The sequence below is a fragment of the Phyllobates terribilis genome, unplaced genomic scaffold (assembly GCF_046119375.1).
Source record: "Phyllobates terribilis strain yellow unplaced genomic scaffold, ASM4611937v1 Scaffold_66__1_contigs__length_7565176, whole genome shotgun sequence".
In the NCBI taxonomy this organism is placed as follows: Eukaryota; Metazoa; Chordata; class Amphibia; order Anura; family Dendrobatidae; genus Phyllobates; species Phyllobates terribilis.
In genome coordinates, this window is record NW_027362826.1 from 82,645 (window position 1) to 105,221 (window position 22,577).

General features: G+C 43.6%; 13 non-coding genes across 13 annotated transcripts; all 13 read left to right on the forward strand.

The window, feature by feature from the left end:
* The first annotated feature begins 5,689 nt into the window (after nucleotides 1-5,689).
* LOC141193671 (U2 spliceosomal RNA) lies at nucleotides 5,690-5,884 on the forward strand. Its single transcript, XR_012266561.1, has one exon. It is a non-coding gene; the product is annotated as a U2 spliceosomal RNA (small nuclear RNA).
* Nucleotides 5,885-6,999: 1,115 nt separating this feature from the next.
* On the forward strand, nucleotides 7,000-7,190 carry LOC141193573 (U2 spliceosomal RNA). The gene has a single exon (XR_012266480.1). It is a non-coding gene; the product is annotated as a U2 spliceosomal RNA (small nuclear RNA).
* A 1,115-nt stretch (nucleotides 7,191-8,305) lies between these two features.
* Nucleotides 8,306-8,496, forward strand: LOC141193585 (U2 spliceosomal RNA). Its single transcript, XR_012266491.1, has one exon. It is a non-coding gene; the product is annotated as a U2 spliceosomal RNA (small nuclear RNA).
* Nucleotides 8,497-9,611: 1,115 nt separating this feature from the next.
* LOC141193596 (U2 spliceosomal RNA) lies at nucleotides 9,612-9,802 on the forward strand. The gene has a single exon (XR_012266502.1). It is a non-coding gene; the product is annotated as a U2 spliceosomal RNA (small nuclear RNA).
* A 1,115-nt stretch (nucleotides 9,803-10,917) lies between these two features.
* On the forward strand, nucleotides 10,918-11,108 carry LOC141193607 (U2 spliceosomal RNA). The gene has a single exon (XR_012266513.1). It is a non-coding gene; the product is annotated as a U2 spliceosomal RNA (small nuclear RNA).
* A 1,115-nt stretch (nucleotides 11,109-12,223) lies between these two features.
* LOC141193621 (U2 spliceosomal RNA) lies at nucleotides 12,224-12,414 on the forward strand. The gene has a single exon (XR_012266525.1). It is a non-coding gene; the product is annotated as a U2 spliceosomal RNA (small nuclear RNA).
* Nucleotides 12,415-13,529: 1,115 nt separating this feature from the next.
* LOC141193633 (U2 spliceosomal RNA) lies at nucleotides 13,530-13,720 on the forward strand. The gene has a single exon (XR_012266534.1). It is a non-coding gene; the product is annotated as a U2 spliceosomal RNA (small nuclear RNA).
* A 1,115-nt stretch (nucleotides 13,721-14,835) lies between these two features.
* LOC141193644 (U2 spliceosomal RNA) lies at nucleotides 14,836-15,026 on the forward strand. The gene has a single exon (XR_012266539.1). It is a non-coding gene; the product is annotated as a U2 spliceosomal RNA (small nuclear RNA).
* Nucleotides 15,027-16,138: 1,112 nt separating this feature from the next.
* On the forward strand, nucleotides 16,139-16,329 carry LOC141193656 (U2 spliceosomal RNA). Its single transcript, XR_012266548.1, has one exon. It is a non-coding gene; the product is annotated as a U2 spliceosomal RNA (small nuclear RNA).
* Nucleotides 16,330-17,441: 1,112 nt separating this feature from the next.
* On the forward strand, nucleotides 17,442-17,632 carry LOC141193667 (U2 spliceosomal RNA). Its single transcript, XR_012266557.1, has one exon. It is a non-coding gene; the product is annotated as a U2 spliceosomal RNA (small nuclear RNA).
* Nucleotides 17,633-18,747: 1,115 nt separating this feature from the next.
* Nucleotides 18,748-18,938, forward strand: LOC141193678 (U2 spliceosomal RNA). Its single transcript, XR_012266568.1, has one exon. It is a non-coding gene; the product is annotated as a U2 spliceosomal RNA (small nuclear RNA).
* A 1,115-nt stretch (nucleotides 18,939-20,053) lies between these two features.
* LOC141193690 (U2 spliceosomal RNA) lies at nucleotides 20,054-20,244 on the forward strand. Its single transcript, XR_012266576.1, has one exon. It is a non-coding gene; the product is annotated as a U2 spliceosomal RNA (small nuclear RNA).
* A 1,115-nt stretch (nucleotides 20,245-21,359) lies between these two features.
* Nucleotides 21,360-21,550, forward strand: LOC141193701 (U2 spliceosomal RNA). Its single transcript, XR_012266586.1, has one exon. It is a non-coding gene; the product is annotated as a U2 spliceosomal RNA (small nuclear RNA).
* Nucleotides 21,551-22,577: the final 1,027 nt, after the last annotated feature.

A 22,577-nucleotide genomic window follows, 5' to 3' on the forward strand; every position in this document is an offset into this window, starting at 1 on the left:
GCGTGTCATAATAGGCTCTGAGCCTTTATATACCTGTGCACAGCAGCAGCCACCTTCAGTCTGCTGCTGGACAGCCAGCAGCAGCAGCAGGAGAGGTATGTAATCAGGAGCCCTCCTGCTAAGGGTAGACAGCTGCTCATTCCACCCCACCCCCCGCCTTAATTGGTTCTCCTCCCTTCCAACGGTGTTGAGGCGGGTGGGAACAGCAGGGGGTGAAGGTGCTGTGTTTAAAGAGGTGGAGTTATGCAGATCTAAAACGCGTGGATTGCAGCAGCAGCAAGCCGAAAAGTGCAGGCATGTAAGGGATCTAGAGGTTGACAACATGTCTTCTTAACGGGAGTCCAGGAGCTCATCTCCACAAATGGACTTTTCAGGATCCTTGGGTGGCTCCGTAGTTTGAAACCAATTCTGGTTATCGCTTCTCGGCCTTTTGGCTAAGATCAAGTGCTTTATTGCAGGAGATTGTGGTTGAAGGGCACTCGGGTACTCCTCTCCTTGGCCTGGCAGGATCGTCCACTTTGGTGGACTTAACCTGCTTGCTGCTATTAGGGAGAGGGCTTAGTCCCAGGGTAACGAGTTGCGATCCCCCAGCTTCCAGGTGTTTTTCGCTGCAAGAACACTAGGAGCGCAGATTGCAAGTGGCTGCAACTTGCAACCTTGTTGCATTTTTCCATGGAGGTTGACCCTAACCTCGTGCCTCTTTATGCGAGGCTAAAAAACTCTATCCGAGTTCACTTCACGGCGGGTGGCTCGGATATGAGGAAATTAGGGTATGTAGTCCAGGACGTGCTCAGGAACCTTCTTGGCGTACAAAGGAATGAAATTCTCTCCATCCAGGATTATCCCAGAAGAGGTGACTATGACATCACATTCACCGGAGAAGGTATTTTTAGAGATGTACTAGAAAAGTTAAAAAAAGTTGAAAATAGTCCTGTTTTGAAAGGGATACAAATTGTTGAGCACGTCCTGGATGAGGTAAGACTGGTTATTGTAAAAATATTTTCGCCCTTTGTTTCTGCTCCAGAAGTAATGTCATTTCTAGCAATTTATTTTAAAAGTGTTAAATGTATTGGGAAGATATTAAACGAATATAACATATGGACATCTAAGTGGAAATTCCTTGTGAAGTGTACAAGAGATCCAAATACACCAGGTGGTATACGGCTCCCCCCTGCCCGTTTCAAAATTGGGCAAACAAATGGGGATTTCTTCTTTTCTGGGATGCCAGTATATTGCAGAAATTGTGGGCGCTATGGTCATTCAAAAGAAAACTGTCATGTATCATGTAGAAATTGTGCTAGTGAAGAACATGAGACAAAAGAATGCCCTAAGGAAAAGAAATGCAGTTTTTGCCAGACTCCAGGTCACTTTTATTTTTCTTGCCCTCACAGATTTCGGGAAGATGAGCAAAAGGGGAAGTCCAAGACGTCCGACCAAGGACCAAAAGATCAGACCACCCCTCAGGAGGAGGAACAACAACCTGGAGCCTCTGGAGACAATAAGGGCGTACCAAATAGTGAAGTGTCTCCAGAGTCTATGACAGGTAAAATACCAAATCCCAAAACCTGGCTGCAGGACCTGCGGGAGTCCAAAAGGAGGGCTGAGAAGGAGCAGAAGGGCACTACTGGTAAGGTCAAAAGGGACCGGCAAAAGGCCGACACAGAAGCCCATGCCCAGTCTGGGTCTCCTAGTGCTGAGGGCGCTGAGTGGATAAAGGTGGGTCCTAAGAAAAAGAAAAAGGGTGGTTCGGAGGAGGCAGCAGGAGGTGAACAGATGGACACTTCTCCAGAAGGGGACGTGGACGCTGGACCCTCAGGGGTTTCGGTCTCCGCTGCTACAGGTGGGGACCGGGATCTTGCTGCCTCTGAAGAGTCAGAGGCTCTGCCTTGTGCGCAACCTCCTCCTTTAGGACGACCTTCTACAGGTCAAACAGGGGCGTCGGAACCCCTCGGGGACCCACCTGATGAGGAACTGCATGGCCAGCCAATGGAGACCCAGCGGGTTCTGCCAGCCAGCCCTCCGAGCTATGCCAGTGTAGCGTCGGGTTTATATAAATGTGGTAATCTTTCCTCCTCCACGGAGACTCTCGTGACGATAATATCAGATGAGGAGGGAGGCGCAAGCCCAGTGGTCTGATCAGGTTCATCGGACAGGTAAATCCGTTGCTCTTAGTTACCTAAGTAAAATTTCTACATTTTCTAATGATGGCTGAACTCAAAGGTATTTCCCTCAACGTGAGAGGCATAAAATCTAACACGAGAAGAACTGCTCTTTTTAATTTTTTTACGTGTTTTACTGCATCTGTATTTTTTCTGCAAGAATGTAATATCCCACATGAAATGTCATATCAAAAATATAAAGATGAGTGGAAGTGTGGGCCATCTGTCTGGTCCGGATCGAATGCTGCAGGATCAGCGGGTGTAGCCATACTTTTTAAAGGGAACGTTTTAATTGATTTTATTCAAGAAATTTTACCAGGTCGTATTTTATTAGTGAAAGCTTTTATTGATGGTATTAGATGGCAGTTTTTAAATTTTTATGGATCCCCAGAGAAAAATGAAAGAGCCGAAATGCTTGATCTTTTACCATTATTTATTAATAACTCTGAACCTTTTATCTTAGCAGGGGATTTTAATTGTGTTTTAAAAGGTGAAAACCGGCGCTCCAGCTCTGTAAGCAGGAACTACGATAAAACCTCAGGTATGCTACATGATATAGTCAAAGATGCTAAATTGATAGACATATATAAAGAGTGTCATAGTGACAGCACAGAGGACGCCGGTTTCACTTGGAGCAATGCTAATTGTAGCTCTAGGATTGATTTTATTTTTGGTTCAGATAAAACAATACCTGCCAAATGTGAAGTTTTAACTAATATATTTTCAGACCATAAACTTTTATCCTTTACCATAAAAGTAAATGACAACAAAAAATGTGGTAAGAAAAGCTGGAAAATGAACGTATCCCTTTTAACCGACCCGCAGATTTTATCAGATTTTATTGAGTTTTATAGGAAATGTAGAAAAGGGAAAAAAACAAATGAGACTATGAGTGTATGGTGGGATAGAATGAAAGTAAAAATAAAAGACTTTTTTATTAAAAAGAGTATATGTAAAGCCAAAGAAAAATATGAAGAATATAGAATTTTAAATACCCGCCTACAAACATTATTTAAGCTCAGAGACAATGGGATAGATGTACAAGTTGATATTTCAAACTTAAAAGAAGAGATTTCAAAATGGCTAGAACAAAAAGGAAAAGAGATAATTTTTCGTTCTAGAGTACAACATATAGAAGAAAATGAAAAGTGTTCCAGATATTTTTTTAGGAAAAATAAAAAAGAAAAAGTGATAATTGACCATATAGATGGTGAGAATAATATAAAAAATATGCTGGGTAAAGTTGAGGTTTTTTTTTCTTATCTTTTTAATGGAAAAAATATAGATAATAAATTAATGGATGATTCGCTGCAAGGACTAACAGCTGTTTTAGATCCCGCATCCCAAGAGTTTTTATCCCAAGTTTTAACGGAACAAGAAGTGTTAAAAACTATTAAAAGTTTTAAAACTGGAAAGGTCCCTGGTCCTGATGGCATCCCAATAGAATTTTATGTATGTTTTTATGATATTTTAAAAGATGATTTGTTTTATTTGTTTACTGAGGTTTTTAATAATAAGGTTTTATTAAATTCCTGGAAGAAAGGTGAAGTCTCCCTCCTATACAAAAAAGGCGATAAATCAAAATTAGAAAACTGGAGACCAATAACACTTTTAAATTGTGACTATAAAATAATGGCTAAAATTTGTGCAAATCGTCTAAAAGAAGTCATCAGCAAAGTTATTCATTCTAATCAAGTGTGTGGGGTGCCGGGGCGCAGTATATGGGACAATCTGAATTTAGTGAAAGACTGTATTGAGGATGTGAAAGACAGAAAGGGGAAAATGGCGATTTTATCTATTGATTTTGAAAAAGCATTTGACCGTGTCTCACACTTTTATCTTTTTAAAGTTTTAGAGAAAATGGGCATACCAGAAGGGTTTTTACTATCGCTTAAAGCATTTTACAAGGATTGTACAAGTAAGATTTTAGTGAATGGTTTTAAGACACAAGAGGTATTTTTACGGTCAGGGGTGAAACAGGGATGCCCTCTGTCCCCCCTACTGTTTATCTGTGCACTGGAACCAATGTTATGTGCAATACGCCAAAATAAACAGATATGCGGTGTCCCTCTGCCTGGAAGCGGTGGTTTGGAGGCCAAGGTTGTAGGCTACATGGATGACGTGGCGGTCTTGTGTACAGATGCACCATCACTTACGGCCACTCTCCATCAAGTGCAATCCTTTTGCCTAGCTTCTGGTTTTAAAATCAATTTTAATAAGTGTAACATTTTAAGTGTTGGGGGGATGATTTTACGTGATGTACCAATTAATGTCTCCGAATCCATTTCCATTTTAGGTATATCATTCACTGAAAATAATGATGGTTATAATAGTTGGGAAACAGTTACACAGAAAGTAAATACGAAAATATGTATGTGGAACATGAGGAGACTTACAATGGAGGGTAAAGTATTGGTTTTAAAGATGGTGATTTTACCTCTTTTATTGTATCTTAGCATGGTTTTCCCCCCGCCTGTTAATGTTTTAAAAAAGATAACCAAAACCTGTTTTACCTTCTTTTGGAACTCAAAAATGGAAAAGCTGAAAAGAGAAATCGTGATGAAATCAAAAGTAAAAGGTGGTAAAGATTTTCCAGATTTTAATAGGTTTCTTTTAATCCATCTGTTCGTTTACTGTTTTAATGCCCTTTTTAAGAATCACTATTGGTCCTTTTTTATGCGTTTTAATACAGGATTTTTTATGAGAAAGTTTGGATGGTATGAAGTTAATATATCTGTGCCCCATGCTTTTAATTTGTCGACGCATTATGAGATTTTAAGGAAAATAGTGTCCGATTTTAATTTAGGGACTAAGAAAATAGAGGAATTAAGAAATAGTAAGAAACTAATTAAAGAAATACGTAAAAGTGAGGAAATATGTAATGTTGACAGATATGATGATGACAAATCTATGTCTATCTGGAAAATGATTAACGTTTTTTATCTTTTTAATGAACAGAGAGATCTGGCTTGGAGTTGCATGCACCGCTGTCTTCCTTGCCGGGCATTCCAATACAGAAGAGGATTTGTGAGGTCTGCCATCTGCCCAAGAGCCGGATGCCAAGACGAGGAAACGGTGGAACATCTATTATGGACATGTAATTTTGCAAAGGATTTCTGGAGAAGACTGCTCCCCCTACTGGAAAGGGTGGCAGACCTCAAGGACTTTACATATAAAACTGTGCTATACGGACTTATGGAATGCCCCACAATGGACCAGTACACAATGGCTTGGAAGACAGTGAACTGCGCCAAGTCATCTCTCTGGAAAGCGCGCAACATTGCTATTTTTAAACAAGATGTTTTATCAGTGAATGATGTTTTAAGTTTATGTTTATGTGAAATGTATACTTATTATTTAATTGACAAAAAGAAGAATGTACATATTTCCAAAAAATGGCTTGTTGACCAATGGAACCTAATTATTTAAAATCTTTGTATTTTTTTGTTTTGTAAATTTCATTTGTCTTTTAACGTTTGGTATTTGTGTAATTATGCTTGTAATTTGTTAAAGTTTTAATAAACGGTTTTATCCCTCTGCAGGGGATAGCCAAATTAAAAAAAAAAAAAAAATCTGTTCTTATCAGTTTAATATCTGATACGTCCCCTATCTGGGGACCATATATTAAATGGATTTTTAGAACAGGGAGATGGAAAAAGAGCTTGCTCTGTCCACTCCACGCATTGACCTGGTATTGCAGTATCTCCAGGACCGGTGCACCCCTTCTTTAATGCAGTTTCTAAAATCAGAAAGAATTGAATTCAATGTTTTTTGTTCATTTTGCTTGTTTGTCGGATTTTGGGATGGACTCTTTGGCTTTGCTTTTCTTCTCCTCATTGGATTTTTCATGTTCAAAGTTGCAGAAGCCAGATTACAAGCTCATTTTGGTTCAACTTCAGCAACTGTGCATTGCATTGCCATGTAATGTGATGCAATGCTATCTTTCTAGCTCTCCCTTTTTACTTCCTTTTGGATAAACAGACATATTAGGCAAGCATTTTGGAGCTTTCACCTAAATAACTACAGGTGGTGAGATAAGCTGCACAATATAATTGACCTTTCAGTATATTGTTGCACACACACCATCTATTTAGCAAATGCCCTTGTTATCAACAGCAGCCTTTTAAACTCACCTGAGCTAACAGGTATGTGCGCTGGTTACTCTGCTGCGCTTAAAATTTCTTTTTTGGTTTGCTACAATGCCTTTTCTGAAACGTTGTCTCCTTCTGCTGGAACACTGACTTCTTTCATTTAATGCCTGCAGACTATAAAAGAGAACCCAACCCAAAAAGTTTGGTTGATTAGTCTGTGGCATTCTGTTAAACTGTTGCTTATGGCGGTCTCTGTGAGCTTCTCAGCGACATTCAGCCAGCCAGGTATCCTGCCTGCAGTAGATGGAATGTGGCAATGGAACGCTGACTGCGCGTGTCATAATAGGCTCTGAGCCTTTATATACCTGTGCACAGCAGCAGCCACCTTCAGTCTGCTGCTGGACAGCCAGCAGCAGCAGCAGCAGGAGAGGTATGTAATCAGGAGCCCTCCTGCTAAGGGTAGACAGCTGCTCGTTCCACCCCACCCCCCGCCTTAATTGGTTCTCCTCCCTTCCAACGGTGTTGAGGCGGGTGGGAACAGCAGGGGGTGAAGGTGCTGTGTTTAAAGAGGTGGAGTTATGCAGATCTAAAACGCGTGGATTGCAGCAGCAGCAAGCCGAAAAGTGCAGGCATGTAAGGGATCTAGAGGTTGACAACATGTCTTCTTAACGGGAGTCCAGGAGCTCATCTCCACAAATGGACTTTTCAGGATCCTTGGGTGGCTCCGTAGTTTGAAACCAATTCTGGTTATCGCTTCTCGGCCTTTTGGCTAAGATCAAGTGTAGTATCTGTTCTTATCAGTTTAATATCTGATACGTCCCCTATCTGGGGACCATATATTAAATGGATTTTTAGAACAGGGAGATGGAAAAAGAGCTTGCTCTGTCCACTCCACGCATTGACCTGGTATTGCAGTATCTCCAGGACCGGTGCACCCCTTCTTTAATGCAGTTTCTAAAATCAGAAAGAATTGAATTCAATGTTTTTTGTTCATTTTGCTTGTTTGTCGGATTTTGGGATGGACTCTTTGGCTTTGCTTTTCTTCTCCTCATTGGATTTTTCATGTTCAAAGTTGCAGAAGCCAGATTACAAGCTCATTTTGGTTCAACTTCAGCAACTGTGCATTGCATTGCCATGTAATGTGATGCAATGCTATCTTTCTAGCTCTCCCTTTTTACTTCCTTTTGGATAAACAGACATATTAGGCAAGCATTTTGGAGCTTTCACCTAAATAACTACAGGTGGTGAGATAAGCTGCACAATATAATTGACCTTTCAGTATATTGTTGCACACACACCATCTATTTAGCAAATGCCCTTGTTATCAACAGCAGCCTTTTAAACTCACCTGAGCTAACAGGTATGTGCGCTGGTTACTCTGCTGCGCTTAAAATTTCTTTTTTGGTTTGCTACAATGCCTTTTCTGAAACGTTGTCTCCTTCTGCTGGAACACTGACTTCTTTCATTTAATGCCTGCAGACTATAAAAGAGAACCCAACCCAAAAAGTTTGGTTGATTAGTCTGTGGCATTCTGTTAAACTGTTGCTTATGGCGGTCTCTGTGAGCTTCTCAGCGACATTCAGCCAGCCAGGTATCCTGCCTGCAGTAGATGGAATGTGGCAATGGAACGCTGGCTGCGCGTGTCATAATAGGCTCTGAGCCTTTATATACCTGTGCACAGCAGCAGCCACCTTCAGTCTGCTGCTTGACAGCCAGCAGCAGCAGCAGCAGGAGAGGTATGTAATCAGGAGCCCTCCTGCTAAGGGTAGACAGCTGCTCGTTCCACCCCACCCCCCGCCTTAATTGGTTCTCCTCCCTTCCAACGGTGTTGAGGCGGGTGGGAACAGCAGGGGGTGAAGGTGCTGTGTTTAAAGAGGTGGAGTTATGCAGATCTAAAACGCGTGGATTGCAGCAGCAGCAAGCCGAAAAGTGCAGGCATGTAAGGGATCTAGAGGTTGACAACATGTCTTCTTAACGGGAGTCCAGGAGCTCATCTCCACAAATGGACTTTTCAGGATCCTTGGGTGGCTCCGTAGTTTGAAACCAATTCTGGTTATCGCTTCTCGGCCTTTTGGCTAAGATCAAGTGTAGTATCTGTTCTTATCAGTTTAATATCTGATACGTCCCCTATCTGGGGACCATATATTAAATGGATTTTTAGAACAGGGAGATGGAAAAAGAGCTTGCTCTGTCCACTCCACGCATTGACCTGGTATTGCAGTATCTCCAGGACCGGTGCACCCCTTCTTTAATGCAGTTTCTAAAATCAGAAAGAATTGAATTCAATGTTTTTTGTTCATTTTGCTTGTTTGTCGGATTTTGGGATGGACTCTTTGGCTTTGCTTTTCTTCTCCTCATTGGATTTTTCATGTTCAAAGTTGCAGAAGCCAGATTACAAGCTCATTTTGGTTCAACTTCAGCAACTGTGCATTGCATTGCCATGTAATGTGATGCAATGCTATCTTTCTAGCTCTCCCTTTTTACTTCCTTTTGGATAAACAGACATATTAGGCAAGCATTTTGGAGCTTTCACCTAAATAACTACAGGTGGTGAGATAAGCTGCACAATATAATTGACCTTTCAGTATATTGTTGCACACACACCATCTATTTAGCAAATGCCCTTGTTATCAACAGCAGCCTTTTAAACTCACCTGAGCTAACAGGTATGTGCGCTGGTTACTCTGCTGCGCTTAAAATTTCTTTTTTGGTTTGCTACAATGCCTTTTCTGAAACGTTGTCTCCTTCTGCTGGAACACTGACTTCTTTCATTTAATGCCTGCAGACTATAAAAGAGAACCCAACCCAAAAAGTTTGGTTGATTAGTCTGTGGCATTCTGTTAAACTGTTGCTTATGGCGGTCTCTGTGAGCTTCTCAGCGACATTCAGCCAGCCAGGTATCCTGCCTGCAGTAGATGGAATGTGGCAATGGAACGCTGGCTGCGCGTGTCATAATAGGCTCTGAGCCTTTATATACCTGTGCACAGCAGCAGCCACCTTCAGTCTGCTGCTGGACAGCCAGCAGCAGCAGCAGCAGGAGAGGTATGTAATCAGGAGCCCTCCTGCTAAGGGTAGACAGCTGCTCGTTCCACCCCACCCCCCGCCTTAATTGGTTCTCCTCCCTTCCAACGGTGTTGAGGCGGGTGGGAACAGCAGGGGGTGAAGGTGCTGTGTTTAAAGAGGTGGAGTTATGCAGATCTAAAACGCGTGGATTGCAGCAGCAGCAAGCCGAAAAGTGCAGGCATGTAAGGGATCTAGAGGTTGACAACATGTCTTCTTAACGGGAGTCCAGGAGCTCATCTCCACAAATGGACTTTTCAGGATCCTTGGGTGGCTCCGTAGTTTGAAACCAATTCTGGTTATCGCTTCTCGGCCTTTTGGCTAAGATCAAGTGTAGTATCTGTTCTTATCAGTTTAATATCTGATACGTCCCCTATCTGGGGACCATATATTAAATGGATTTTTAGAACAGGGAGATGGAAAAAGAGCTTGCTCTGTCCACTCCACGCATTGACCTGGTATTGCAGTATCTCCAGGACCGGTGCACCCCTTCTTTAATGCAGTTTCTAAAATCAGAAAGAATTGAATTCAATGTTTTTTGTTCATTTTGCTTGTTTGTCGGATTTTGGGATGGACTCTTTGGCTTTGCTTTTCTTCTCCTCATTGGATTTTTCATGTTCAAAGTTGCAGAAGCCAGATTACAAGCTCATTTTGGTTCAACTTCAGCAACTGTGCATTGCATTGCCATGTAATGTGATGCAATGCTATCTTTCTAGCTCTCCCTTTTTACTTCCTTTTGGATAAACAGACATATTAGGCAAGCATTTTGGAGCTTTCACCTAAATAACTACAGGTGGTGAGATAAGCTGCACAATATAATTGACCTTTCAGTATATTGTTGCACACACACCATCTATTTAGCAAATGCCCTTGTTATCAACAGCAGCCTTTTAAACTCACCTGAGCTAACAGGTATGTGCGCTGGTTACTCTGCTGCGCTTAAAATTTCTTTTTTGGTTTGCTACAATGCCTTTTCTGAAACGTTGTCTCCTTCTGCTGGAACACTGACTTCTTTCATTTAATGCCTGCAGACTATAAAAGAGAACCCAACCCAAAAAGTTTGGTTGATTAGTCTGTGGCATTCTGTTAAACTGTTGCTTATGGCGGTCTCTGTGAGCTTCTCAGCGACATTCAGCCAGCCAGGTATCCTGCCTGCAGTAGATGGAATGTGGCAATGGAACGCTGGCTGCGCGTGTCATAATAGGCTCTGAGCCTTTATATACCTGTGCACAGCAGCAGCCACCTTCAGTCTGCTGCTGGACAGCCAGCAGCAGCAGCAGCAGGAGAGGTATGTAATCAGGAGCCCTCCTGCTAAGGGTAGACAGCTGCTCGTTCCACCCCACCCCCCGCCTTAATTGGTTCTCCTCCCTTCCAACGGTGTTGAGGCGGGTGGGAACAGCAGGGGGTGAAGGTGCTGTGTTTAAAGAGGTGGAGTTATGCAGATCTAAAACGCGTGGATTGCAGCAGCAGCAAGCCGAAAAGTGCAGGCATGTAAGGGATCTAGAGGTTGACAACATGTCTTCTTAACGGGAGTCCAGGAGCTCATCTCCACAAATGGACTTTTCAGGATCCTTGGGTGGCTCCGTAGTTTGAAACCAATTCTGGTTATCGCTTCTCGGCCTTTTGGCTAAGATCAAGTGTAGTATCTGTTCTTATCAGTTTAATATCTGATACGTCCCCTATCTGGGGACCATATATTAAATGGATTTTTAGAACAGGGAGATGGAAAAAGAGCTTGCTCTGTCCACTCCACGCATTGACCTGGTATTGCAGTATCTCCAGGACCGGTGCACCCCTTCTTTAATGCAGTTTCTAAAATCAGAAAGAATTGAATTCAATGTTTTTTGTTCATTTTGCTTGTTTGTCGGATTTTGGGATGGACTCTTTGGCTTTGCTTTTCTTCTCCTCATTGGATTTTTCATGTTCAAAGTTGCAGAAGCCAGATTACAAGCTCATTTTGGTTCAACTTCAGCAACTGTGCATTGCATTGCCATGTAATGTGATGCAATGCTATCTTTCTAGCTCTCCCTTTTTACTTCCTTTTGGATAAACAGACATATTAGGCAAGCATTTTGGAGCTTTCACCTAAATAACTACAGGTGGTGAGATAAGCTGCACAATATAATTGACCTTTCAGTATATTGTTGCACACACACCATCTATTTAGCAAATGCCCTTGTTATCAACAGCAGCCTTTTAAACTCACCTGAGCTAACAGGTATGTGCGCTGGTTACTCTGCTGCGCTTAAAATTTCTTTTTTGGTTTGCTACAATGCCTTTTCTGAAACGTTGTCTCCTTCTGCTGGAACACTGACTTCTTTCATTTAATGCCTGCAGACTATAAAAGAGAACCCAACCCAAAAAGTTTGGTTGATTAGTCTGTGGCATTCTGTTAAACTGTTGCTTATGGCGGTCTCTGTGAGCTTCTCAGCGACATTCAGCCAGCCAGGTATCCTGCCTGCAGTAGATGGAATGTGGCAATGGAACGCTGACTGCGCGTGTCATAATAGGCTCTGAGCCTTTATATACCTGTGCACAGCAGCAGCCACCTTCAGTCTGCTGCTGGACAGCCAGCAGCAGCAGCAGCAGGAGAGGTATGTAATCAGGAGCCCTCCTGCTAAGGGTAGACAGCTGCTCGTTCCACCCCACCCCCCGCCTTAATTGGTTCTCCTCCCTTCCAACGGTGTTGAGGCGGGTGGGAACAGCAGGGGGTGAAGGTGCTGTGTTTAAAGAGGTGGAGTTATGCAGATCTAAAACGCGTGGATTGCAGCAGCAGCAAGCCGAAAAGTGCAGGCATGTAAGGGATCTAGAGGTTGACAACATGTCTTCTTAACGGGAGTCCAGGAGCTCATCTCCACAAATGGACTTTTCAGGATCCTTGGGTGGCTCCGTAGTTTGAAACCAATTCTGGTTATCGCTTCTCGGCCTTTTGGCTAAGATCAAGTGTAGTATCTGTTCTTATCAGTTTAATATCTGATACGTCCCCTATCTGGGGACCATATATTAAATGGATTTTTAGAACAGGGAGATGGAAAAAGAGCTTGCTCTGTCCACTCCACGCATTGACCTGGTATTGCAGTATCTCCAGGACCGGTGCACCCCTTCTTTAATGCAGTTTCTAAAATCAGAAAGAATTGAATTCAATGTTTTTTGTTCATTTTGCTTGTTTGTCGGATTTTGGGATGGACTCTTTGGCTTTGCTTTTCTTCTCCTCATTGGATTTTTCATGTTCAAAGTTGCAGAAGCCAGATTACAAGCTCATTTTGGTTCAACTTCAGCAACTGTGCATTGCATTGCCATGTAATGTGATGCAATGCTATCTTTCTAGCTCTCCCTTTTTACTTCCTTTTGGATAAACAGACATATTAGGCAAGCATTTTGGAGCTTTCACCTAAATAACTACAGGTGGTGAGATAAGCTGCACAATATAATTGACCTTTCAGTATATTGTTGCACACACACCATCTATTTAGCAAATGCCCTTGTTATCAACAGCAGCCTTTTAAACTCACCTGAGCTAACAGGTATGTGCGCTGGTTACTCTGCTGCGCTTAAAATTTCTTTTTTGGTTTGCTACAATGCCTTTTCTGAAACGTTGTCTCCTTCTGCTGGAACACTGACTTCTTTCATTTAATGCCTGCAGACTATAAAAGAGAACCCAACCCAAAAAGTTTGGTTGATTAGTCTGTGGCATTCTGTTAAACTGTTGCTTATGGCGGTCTCTGTGAGCTTCTCAGCGACATTCAGCCAGCCAGGTATCCTGCCTGCAGTAGATGGAATGTGGCAATGGAACGCTGGCTGCGCGTGTCATAATAGGCTCTGAGCCTTTATATACCTGTGCACAGCAGCAGCCACCTTCAGTCTGCTGCTGGACAGCCAGCAGCAGCAGCAGCAGGAGAGGTATGTAATCAGGAGCCCTCCTGCTAAGGGTAGACAGCTGCTCGTTCCACCCCACCCCCCGCCTTAATTGGTTCTCCTCCCTTCCAACGGTGTTGAGGCGGGTGGGAACAGCAGGGGGTGAAGGTGCTGTGTTTAAAGAGGTGGAGTTATGCAGATCTAAAACGCGTGGATTGCAGCAGCAGCAAGCCGAAAAGTGCAGGCATGTAAGGGATCTAGAGGTTGACAACATGTCTTCTTAACGGGAGTCCAGGAGCTCATCTCCACAAATGGACTTTTCAGGATCCTTGGGTGGCTCCGTAGTTTGAAACCAATTCTGGTTATCGCTTCTCGGCCTTTTGGCTAAGATCAAGTGTAGTATCTGTTCTTATCAGTTTAATATCTGATACGTCCCCTATCTGGGGACCATATATTAAATGGATTTTTAGAACAGGGAGATGGAAAAAGAGCTTGCTCTGTCCACTCCACGCATTGACCTGGTATTGCAGTATCTCCAGGACCGGTGCACCCCTTCTTTAATGCAGTTTCTAAAATCAGAAAGAATTGAATTCAATGTTTTTTGTTCATTTTGCTTGTTTGTCGGATTTTGGGATGGACTCTTTGGCTTTGCTTTTCTTCTCCTCATTGGATTTTTCATGTTCAAAGTTGCAGAAGCCAGATTACAAGCTCATTTTGGTTCAACTTCAGCAACTGTGCATTGCATTGCCATGTAATGTGATGCAATGCTATCTTTCTAGCTCTCCCTTTTTACTTCCTTTTGGATAAACAGACATATTAGGCAAGCATTTTGGAGCTTTCACCTAAATAACTACAGGTGGTGAGATAAGCTGCACAATATAATTGACCTTTCATTATATTGTTGCACACACACCATCTATTTAGCAAATGCCCTTGTTATCAACAGCAGCCTTTTAAACTCACCTGAGCTAACAGGTATGTGCGCTGGTTACTCTGCTGCGCTTAAAATTTCTTTTTTGGTTTGCTACAATGCCTTTTCTGAAACGTTGTCTCCTTCTGCTGGAACACTGACTTCTTTCATTTAATGCCTGCAGACTATAAAAGAGAACCCAACCCAAAAAGTTTGGTTGATTAGTCTGTGGCATTCTGTTAAACTGTTGCTTATGGCGGTCTCTGTGAGCTTCTCAGCGACATTCAGCCAGCCAGGTATCCTGCCTGCAGTAGATGGAATGTGGCAATGGAACGCTGGCTGCGCGTGTCATAATAGGCTCTGAGCCTTTATATACCTGTGCACAGCAGCAGCCACCTTCAGTCTGCTGCTGGACAGCCAGCAGCAGCAGCAGCAGGAGAGGTATGTAATCAGGAGCCCTCCTGCTAAGGGTAGACAGCTGCTCGTTCCACCCCACCCCCCGCCTTAATTGGTTCTCCTCCCTTCCAACGGTGTTGAGGCGGGTGGGAACAGCAGGGGGTGAAGGTGCTGTGTTTAAAGAGGTGGAGTTATGCAGATCTAAAACGCGTGGATTGCAGCAGCAGCAAGCCGAAAAGTGCAGGCATGTAAGGGATCTAGAGGTTGACAACATGTCTTCTTAACGGGAGTCCAGGAGCTCATCTCCACAAATGGACTTTTCAGGATCCTTGGGTGGCTCCGTAGTTTGAAACCAATTCTGGTTATCGCTTCTCGGCCTTTTGGCTAAGATCAAGTGTAGTATCTGTTCTTATCAGTTTAATATCTGATACGTCCCCTATCTGGGGACCATATATTAAATGGATTTTTAGAACAGGGAGATGGAAAAAGAGCTTGCTCTGTCCACTCCACGCATTGACCTGGTATTGCAGTATCTCCAGGACCGGTGCACCCCTTCTTTAATGCAGTTTCTAAAATCAGAAAGAATTGAATTCAATGTTTTTTGTTCATTTTGCTTGTTTGTCGGATTTTGGGATGGACTCTTTGGCTTTGCTTTTCTTCTCCTCATTGGATTTTTCATGTTCAAAGTTGCAGAAGCCAGATTACAAGCTCATTTTGGTTCAACTTCAGCAACTGTGCATTGCATTGCCATGTAATGTGATGCAATGCTATCTTTCTAGCTCTCCCTTTTTACTTCCTTTTGGATAAACAGACATATTAGGCAAGCATTTTGGAGCTTTCACCTAAATAACTACAGGTGGTGAGATAAGCTGCACAATATAATTGACCTTTCAGTATATTGTTGCACACACACCATCTATTTAGCAAATGCCCTTGTTATCAACAGCAGCCTTTTAAACTCACCTGAGCTAACAGGCATGTGCGCTGGTTACTCTGCTGCGCTTAAAATTTCTTTTTTGGTTTGCTACAATGCCTTTTCTGAAACGTTGTCTCCTTCTGCTGGAACACTGACTTCTTTCATTTAATGCCTGCAGACTATAAAAGAGAACCCAACCCAAAAAGTTTGGTTGATTAGTCTGTGGCATTCTGTTAAACTGTTGCTTATGGCGGTCTCTGTGAGCTTCTCAGCGACATTCAGCCAGCCAGGTATCCTGCCTGCAGTAGATGGAATGTGGCAATGGAACGCTGGCTGCGCGTGTCATAATAGGCTCTGAGCCTTTATATACCTGTGCACAGCAGCAGCCACCTTCAGTCTGCTGCTGGACAGCCAGCAGCAGCAGCAGGAGAGGTATGTAATCAGGAGCCCTCCTGCTAAGGGTAGACAGCTGCTCGTTCCACCCCACCCCCCGCCTTAATTGGTTCTCCTCCCTTCCAACGGTGTTGAGGCGGGTGGGAACAGCAGGGGGTGAAGGTGCTGTGTTTAAAGAGGTGGAGTTATGCAGATCTAAAACGCGTGGATTGCAGCAGCAGCAAGCCGAAAAGTGCAGGCATGTAAGGGATCTACAGGTTGACAACATGTCTTCTTAACGGGAGTCCAGGAGCTCATCTCCACAAATGGACTTTTCAGGATCCTTGGGTGGCTCCGTAGTTTGAAACCAATTCTGGTTATCGCTTCTCGGCCTTTTGGCTAAGATCAAGTGTAGTATCTGTTCTTATCAGTTTAATATCTGATACGTCCCCTATCTGGGGACCATATATTAAATGGATTTTTAGAACAGGGAGATGGAAAAAGAGCTTGCTCTGTCCACTCCACGCATTGACCTGGTATTGCAGTATCTCCAGGACCGGTGCACCCCTTCTTTAATGCAGTTTCTAAAATCAGAAAGAATTGAATTCAATGTTTTTTGTTCATTTTGCTTGTTTGTCGGATTTTGGGATGGACTCTTTGGCTTTGCTTTTCTTCTCCTCATTGGATTTTTCATGTTCAAAGTTGCAGAAGCCAGATTACAAGCTCATTTTGGTTCAACTTCAGCAACTGTGCATTGCATTGCCATGTAATGTGATGCAATGCTATCTTTCTAGCTCTCCCTTTTTACTTCCTTTTGGATAAACAGACATATTAGGCAAGCATTTTGGAGCTTTCACCTAAATAACTACAGGTGGTGAGATAAGCTGCACAATATAATTGACCTTTCAGTATATTGTTGCACACACACCATCTATTTAGCAAATGCCCTTGTTATCAACAGCAGCCTTTTAAACTCACCTGAGCTAACAGGTATGTGCGCTGGTTACTCTGCTGCGCTTAAAATTTCTTTTTTGGTTTGCTACAATGCCTTTTCTGAAACGTTGTCTCCTTCTGCTGGAACACCGACTTCTTTCATTTAATGCCTGCAGACTATAAAAGAGAACCCAACCCAAAAAGTTTGGTTGATTAGTCTGTGGCATTCTGTTAAACTGTTGCTTATGGCGGTCTCTGTGAGCTTCTCAGCGACATTCAGCCAGCCAGGTATCCTGCCTGCAGTAGATGGAATGTGGCAATGGAACGCTGGCTGCGCGTGTCATAATAGGCTCTGAGCCTTTATATACCTGTGCACAGCAGCAGCCACCTTCAGTCTGCTGCTGGACAGCCAGCAGCAGCAGCAGGAGAGGTATGTAATCAGGAGCCCTCCTGCTAAGGGTAGACAGCTGCTCGTTCCACCCCACCCCCCGCCTTAATTGGTTCTCCTCCCTTCCAACGGTGTTGAGGCGGGTGGGAACAGCAGGGGGTGAAGGTGCTGTGTTTAAAGAGGTGGAGTTATGCAGATCTAAAACGCGTGGATTGCAGCAGCAGCAAGCCGAAAAGTGCAGGCATGTAAGGGATCTACAGGTTGACAACATGTCTTCTTAACGGGAGTCCAGGAGCTCATCTCCACAAATGGACTTTTCAGGATCCTTGGGTGGCTCCGTAGTTTGAAACCAATTCTGGTTATCGCTTCTCGGCCTTTTGGCTAAGATCAAGTGTAGTATCTGTTCTTATCAGTTTAATATCTGATACGTCCCCTATCTGGGGACCATATATTAAATGGATTTTTAGAACAGGGAGATGGAAAAAGAGCTTGCTCTGTCCACTCCACGCATTGACCTGGTATTGCAGTATCTCCAGGACCGGTGCACCCCTTCTTTAATGCAGTTTCTAAAATCAGAAAGAATTGAATTCAATGTTTTTTGTTCATTTTGCTTGTTTGTCGGATTTTGGGATGGACTCTTTGGCTTTGCTTTTCTTCTCCTCATTGGATTTTTCATGTTCAAAGTTGCAGAAGCCAGATTACAAGCTCATTTTGGTTCAACTTCAGCAACTGTGCATTGCATTGCCATGTAATGTGATGCAATGCTATCTTTCTAGCTCTCCCTTTTTACTTCCTTTTGGATAAACAGACATATTAGGCAAGCATTTTGGAGCTTTCACCTAAATAACTACAGGTGGTGAGATAAGCTGCACAATATAATTGACCTTTCAGTATATTGTTGCACACACACCATCTATTTAGCAAATGCCCTTGTTATCAACAGCAGCCTTTTAAACTCACCTGAGCTAACAGGTATGTGCGCTGGTTACTCTGCTGCGCTTAAAATTTCTTTTTTGGTTTGCTACAATGCCTTTTCTGAAACGTTGTCTCCTTCTGCTGGAACACTGACTTCTTTCATTTAATGCCTGCAGACTATAAAAGAGAACCCAACCCAAAAAGTTTGGTTGATTAGTCTGTGGCATTCTGTTAAACTGTTGCTTATGGCGGTCTCTGTGAGCTTCTCAGCGACATTCAGCCAGCCAGGTATCCTGCCTGCAGTAGATGGAATGTGGCAATGGAACGCTGGCTGCGCGTGTCATAATAGGCTCTGAGCCTTTATATACCTGTGCACAGCAGCAGCCACCTTCAGTCTGCTGCTGGACAGCCAGCAGCAGCAGCAGCAGGAGAGGTATGTAATCAGGAGCCCTCCTGCTAAGGGTAGACAGCTGCTCGTTCCACCCCACCCCCCGCCTTAATTGGTTCTCCTCCCTTCCAACGGTGTTGAGGCGGGTGGGAACAGCAGGGGGTGAAGGTGCTGTGTTTAAAGAGGTGGAGTTATGCAGATCTAAAACGCGTGGATTGCAGCAGCAGCAAGCCGAAAAGTGCAGGCATGTAAGGGATCTAGAGGTTGACAACATGTCTTCTTAACGGGAGTCCAGGAGCTCATCTCCACAAATGGACTTTTCAGGATCCTTGGGTGGCTCCGTAGTTTGAAACCAATTCTGGTTATCGCTTCTCGGCCTTTTGGCTAAGATCAAGTGTAGTATCTGTTCTTATCAGTTTAATATCTGATACGTCCCCTATCTGGGGACCATATATTAAATGGATTTTTAGAACAGGGAGATGGAAAAAGAGCTTGCTCTGTCCACTCCACGCATTGACCTGGTATTGCAGTATCTCCAGGACCGGTGCACCCCTTCTTTAATGCAGTTTCTAAAATCAGAAAGAATTGAATTCAATGTTTTTTGTTCATTTTGCTTGTTTGTCGGATTTTGGGATGGACTCTTTGGCTTTGCTTTTCTTCTCCTCATTGGATTTTTCATGTTCAAAGTTGCAGAAGCCAGATTACAAGCTCATTTTGGTTCAACTTCAGCAACTGTGCATTGCATTGCCATGTAATGTGATGCAATGCTATCTTTCTAGCTCTCCCTTTTTACTTCCTTTTGGATAAACAGACATATTAGGCAAGCATTTTGGAGCTTTCACCTAAATAACTACAGGTGGTGAGATAAGCTGCACAATATAATTGACCTTTCAGTATATTGTTGCACACACACCATCTATTTAGCAAATGCCCTTGTTATCAACAGCAGCCTTTTAAACTCACCTGAGCTAACAGGTATGTGCGCTGGTTACTCTGCTGCGCTTAAAATTTCTTTTTTGGTTTGCTACAATGCCTTTTCTGAAACGTTGTCTCCTTCTGCTGGAACACTGACTTCTTTCATTTAATGCCTGCAGACTATAAAAGAGAACCCAACCCAAAAAGTTTGGTTGATTAGTCTGTGGCATTCTGTTAAACTGTTGCTTATGGCGGTCTCTGTGAGCTTCTCAGCGACATTCAGCCAGCCAGGTATCCTGCCTGCAGTAGATGGAATGTGGCAATGGAACGCTGGCTGCGCGTGTCATAATAGGCTCTGAGCCTTTATATACCTGTGCACAGCAGCAGCCACCTTCAGTCTGCTGCTGGACAGCCAGCAGCAGCAGCAGCAGGAGAGGTATGTAATCAGGAGCCCTCCTGCTAAGGGTAGACAGCTGCTCGTTCCACCCCACCCCCCGCCTTAATTGGTTCTCCTCCCTTCCAACGGTGTTGAGGCGGGTGGGAACAGCAGGGGGTGAAGGTGCTGTGTTTAAAGAGGTGGAGTTATGCAGATCTAAAACGCGTGGATTGCAGCAGCAGCAAGCCGAAAAGTGCAGGCATGTAAGGGATCTAGAGGTTGACAACATGTCTTCTTAACGGGAGTCCAGGAGCTCATCTCCACAAATGGACTTTTCAGGATCCTTGGGTGGCTCCGTAGTTTGAAACCAATTCTGGTTATCGCTTCTCGGCCTTTTGGCTAAGATCAAGTGTAGTATCTGTTCTTATCAGTTTAATATCTGATACGTCCCCTATCTGGGGACCATATATTAAATGGATTTTTAGAACAGGGAGATGGAAAAAGAGCTTGCTCTGTCCACTCCACGCATTGACCTGGTATTGCAGTATCTCCAGGACCGGTGCACCCCTTCTTTAATGCAGTTTCTAAAATCAGAAAGAATTGAATTCAATGTTTTTTGTTCATTTTGCTTGTTTGTCGGATTTTGGGATGGACTCTTTGGCTTTGCTTTTCTTCTCCTCATTGGATTTTTCATGTTCAAAGTTGCAGAAGCCAGATTACAAGCTCATTTTGGTTCAACTTCAGCAACTGTGCATTGCATTGCCATGTAATGTGATGCAATGCTATCTTTCTAGCTCTCCCTTTTTACTTCCTTTTGGATAAACAGACATATTAGGCAAGCATTTTGGAGCTTTCACCTAAATAACTACAGGTGGTGAGATAAGCTGCACAATATAATTGACCTTTCAGTATATTGTTGCACACACACCATCTATTTAGCAAATGCCCTTGTTATCAACAGCAGCCTTTTAAACTCACCTGAGCTAACAGGTATGTGCGCTGGTTACTCTGCTGCGCTTAAAATTTCTTTTTTGGTTTGCTACAATGCCTTTTCTGAAACGTTGTCTCCTTCTGCTGGAACACTGACTTCCTTCATTTAATGCCTGCAGACTATAAAAGAGAACCCAACCCAAAAAGTTTGGTTGATTAGTCTGTGGCATTCTGTTAAACTGTTGCTTATGGCGGTCTCTGTGAGCTTCTCAGCGACATTCAGCCAGCCAGGTATCCTGCCTGCAGTAGATGGAATGTGGCAATGGAACGCTGGCTGCGCGTGTCATAATAGGCTCTGAGCCTTTATATACCTGTGCACAGCAGCAGCCACCTTCAGTCTGCTGCTGGACAGCCAGCAGCAGCAGCAGCAGGAGAGGTATGTAATCAGGAGCCCTCCTGCTAAGGGTAGACAGCTGCTCGTTCCACCCCACCCCCCGCCTTAATTGGTTCTCCTCCCTTCCAACGGTGTTGAGGCGGGTGGGAACAGCAGGGGGTGAAGGTGCTGTGTTTAAAGAGGTGGAGTTATGCAGATCTAAAACGCGTGGATTGCAGCAGCAGCAAGCCGAAAAGTGCAGGCATGTAAGGGATCTAGAGGTTGACAACATGTCTTCTTAACGGGAGTCCAGGAGCTCATCTCCACAAATGGACTTTTCAGGATCCTTGGGTGGCTCCGTAGTTTGAAACCAATTCTGGTTATCGCTTCTCGGCCTTTTGGCTAAGATCAAGTGTAGTATCTGTTCTTATCAGTTTAATATCTGATACGTCCCCTATCTGGGGACCATATATTAAATGGATTTTTAGAACAGGGAGATGGAAAAAGAGCTTGCTCTGTCCACTCCACGCATTGACCTGGTATTGCAGTATCTCCAGGACCGGTGCACCCCTTCTTTAATGCAGTTTCTAAAATCAGAAAGAATTGAATTCAATGTTTTTTGTTCATTTTGCTTGTTTGTCGGATTTTGGGATGGACTCTTTGGCTTTGCTTTTCTTCTCCTCATTGGATTTTTCATGTTCAAAGTTGCAGAAGCCAGATTACAAGCTCATTTTGGTTCAACTTCAGCAACTGTGCATTGCATTGCCATGTAATGTGATGCAATGCTATCTTTCTAGCTCTCCCTTTTTACTTCCTTTTGGATAAACAGACATATTAGGCAAGCATTTTGGAGCTTTCACCTAAATAACTACAGGTGGTGAGATAAGCTGCACAATATAATTGACCTTTCAGTATATTGTTGCACACACACCATCTATTTAGCAAATGCCCTTGTTATCAACAGCAGCCTTTTAAACTCACCTGAGCTAACAGGTATGTGCGCTGGTTACTCTGCTGCGCTTAAAATTTCTTTTTTGGTTTGCTACAATGCCTTTTCTGAAACGTTGTCTCCTTCTGCTGGAACACTGACTTCTTTCATTTAATGCCTGCAGACTATAAAAGAGAACCCAACCCAAAAAGTTTGGTTGATTAGTCTGTGGCATTCTGTTAAACTGTTGCTTATGGCGGTCTCTGTGAGCTTCTCAGCGACATTCAGCCAGCCAGGTATCCTGCCTGCAGTAGATGGAATGTGGCAATGGAACGCTGGCTGCGCGTGTCATAATAGGCTCTGAGCCTTTATATACCTGTGCACAGCAGCAGCCACCTTCAGTCTGCTGCTGGACAGCCAGCAGCAGCAGCAGCAGGAGAGGTATGTAATCAGGAGCCCTCCTGCTAAGGGTAGACAGCTGCTCGTTCCACCCCACCCCCCGCCTTAATTGGTTCTCCTCCCTTCCAACGGTGTTGAGGCGGGTGGGAACAGCAGGGGGTGAAGGTGCTGTGTTTAAAGAGGTGGAGTTATGCAGATCTAAAACGCGTGGATTGCAGCAGCAGCAAGCCGAAAAGTGCAGGCATGTAAGGGATCTAGAGGTTGACAACATGT